Source organism: Myotis davidii, unplaced genomic scaffold, assembly GCF_000327345.1.
Source record: "Myotis davidii unplaced genomic scaffold, ASM32734v1 scaffold189, whole genome shotgun sequence".
In the NCBI taxonomy this organism is placed as follows: Eukaryota; Metazoa; Chordata; class Mammalia; order Chiroptera; family Vespertilionidae; genus Myotis; species Myotis davidii.
The window spans coordinates 4,953,531-4,956,663 of record NW_006383017.1 but is presented as its reverse complement, the minus strand read 5'-3'; positions in this window follow the sequence as shown (position 1 = coordinate 4,956,663).

The window sequence follows — 3,133 nt, the reverse complement described above, 5'->3', positions numbered from 1 at the left end:
AGCATTTTTTCATATGTCTCTTGTTCATCTGTATGTCTGCTTCGGAGAAGTGTCTATTTAGATCCTTTGCTCATTTTTTAATGGGATTATTTGCTTTCTCTTATTAAGTTGTATGAATTGCTTTTTATGGTGTGGCAGTGCTGGCAGAAGCAATGGTTCAGGACTGCTAACACCACATATCCACTCACCAGCTGTCCTCCCCAGACTGGAGAGTATAAGGTTTGTGGTCTTCTCTTCGACTAACCAATGGTCTTGGCTGTTCAATTATATTTCCTCCAGGAGGATCAGCTCTGTTTGCTGCTCAGATATTTGGATTAAACAACCATTTGGTAGCAACCAAAGTGCAAACAAGTTTATTGAACACATGGATTTCCTTGAAGCAGACTGACAAGAAAATCTGAGAGGGAAATTTATAAGAAAGAACATCATTGCATGATTTAAAGAAGAAAAATTATAAATTTATAGTTTAGCTGCAGAAAAATTAAGCAAGATGAAAATATTTTTAAGTTAATAAGAGGAAAAAATGTATTAGTAAAATGTGTGTGTGAGAGACAGACAGAGAGAGAGAGAGAGAGAGAGAGAGAGAGAAAGAGAGAGAGAGAAGACTAACAACCACCTGCAGACAGAAGCAGAGATAAGAAACCAATTTAAGAGAGACAAGAGCAAGCCCTTGTTTGCTTTCTTTTACTGTTTGCAGCAGTTGGATGTTAATGGCACTTTTGTAAAATGCCCTGTACATTGTTGATAAACACAAACGCCCTTTTGTTCTTTGAATGTGCAGATCTGTATGTGTGCATGATTGTTATTTGAGTGGGTTCTATTCCTTGCAAACAGGGGATCCCAAGACAGACTTGCCTCCAGAATCTCACCTCTGACAACATTTGCAAGACGGCACCTTTGTTCTAAGGCTTCTGTGATCTGGAGTCTTAGCATCATGCTAATTAATTAATCTGTCACTGATGCTCTAACATGTAGACATGTATTTGCTCAGTTTTCATTCTTTGCATGAGGTAAAAATAGATTCTATAATTGATATTCTCCTCAAAAGAGTGTGACTTTCCATCTGGGGTGGAATTTCGAAGACTTCTTACTGGGAGCCCAGAGAGTTGGAATGACTCCAAGATTTCCGATCACACCATTGGCCAGGGACTCTTTTTTCCTCCTCCAAAAGGTGTGAATTTGACCTTTTCATTGGTCACCAAGGTTGCCGTATTCAGCTCCGTGCGACTCTGATGGAGACCAGCCCACAGAGTTCTATTTGAGGAATGCCAACTGGCTCTCCAGGACCCAGCTGGTCCCACTCTCTCCCGCACAGTGCCTGAAATGTGCACAGCTATTTTTGTTGAGTTATAATATTATTGCTCAAAACAAAGTCTAATATTAACAAAATTAGCAAGGCCTACAGAGAGGGCAGAGAACTCTCAAACCTGCCAGGTGTACAAAACTCAGTGCTTCAGTTTCCTCATCTGTAAAATGATAACACTATTTACCTTGAGTAATTAGGGGGGTCCAATGAGTTAATATTTGCAGAGCCCCTAAGATAGTGCCTGGTGTGTAGCATGAGTCCTTTTGAACACAGGTACCTCCTGTTGAAATGGTGAGAGAGGGCAGCGTGTGGCCCTTTCCCTCAATGGTATGCAAACGCTTGGACTTAGAATGTCTGAAGGATGGAAAGTGAGGAGGGCCAGGGAGTGGGGTCCTGGTGGATTTGGGACACTGTAAGATTGGAAAGCACTTCACCAGACCAAGGATGAAGGCCTTCCTCCTGAAAGAGTTTTCTGAACGTGTGTCTGTGAGGTTACTGTGCGGGGCAGGGAGGAAAAGGGAGATGAGGAAGGGTGCCGGGAGCCAGTCCATCCTTGCTGCTTCAAGGGACCTGGCATATATGGCATACTGTTCTTAATATGTTTGCTCACCTTCTTGGCACTATGTGTTTTAACCAAGGTCACCTCTCCAAGAAAGGTTGTTTCCCCAGGTAGAGATTTTCCCCTGAAGTTAGGGAGGGAATAAAACCCCTTCACTAAGTGCCAGGCAGGTAATTAATCTCTTTCACTACGAACAATCATGCTTAAGCTACATAATCTTTACTCCCTGGAATGGAGATAAGAACCTCCCTAAGCATGGCTACAGAACCTGGCTGGAGAACCTGGAGAACCTGGCTGGAGAACCTAGCAAGAGAACATGGACACAGTACTTGGCTGGAGATTGTGGCTAGAGATCCTGGCAAGGCTGCTGATCAACTGAACGCTGTCTCCGTGTCATTCCTTCTTCGCCGACTCCGTCCACACCTTTGGGGACCCCTGGACCTGCTGGGGTTAGACCCCAGCAGAAGGGGACCTGGGAAGTAACAGTAACGTTACAATAAATAAGAATCTTTGTGAAAATCAGTCTCAAATGTTCAGACACTGACTTCTGTGTGTGTGTGTAAATTTATATATAGATATGATTTAAACTCAGAAGAGGGGCTGTGGGTCCTTAGGACATGACCACTTTTAAATCATAATCTTAAGAGGTTGTTGGTCAAACCATGGTCATAGATGGCAAGGATATTGTCATTGTTTTTAGTTTTAAATCATGTTTACTTAGGAATAATTCACATACAATGAAATCCACCATTTTTAGAATACAGTTCTAAGAGTTTGACAAATTATGCAGTTGTGAAACCACACTACAATCAAGATGCAGACCATTTCCAACCCCCCTAAAAGTTCTTTCATGCCCATTTGTGGACAACTCCACTTACCACCCACAGCCCTGGCCACTGATTTGTCCCGTTTCCCCATGCCCGCCCCCCTATAATTTTATCTTTTGCAAAATGTCAGTAAAGCTTCTTGGACCTTTGAACCAAGGTTACATGGTAACAGCACTTCTAGCATCCTGTAGCCCTTATCATAATTATAATTATGCTCCATATGCAATTGATTAATACATTGTTCAGTGTCCCTTTCCCCTGCTAGACTACTCCAGGCATGTGTGAGGGCAGGGATGCTCTGGCTGGTTCATTACTGCAGCCCCTGGGGTACCATGGAGTAAATGCTCAGCAAACGTCGCTTAATGAGTGAATGATGAGTGACTCCCTGACTGTAAGAAAAGTGCTCTGTCACCAGTGACTCAGCAGGAGCCGGGTGGTCTT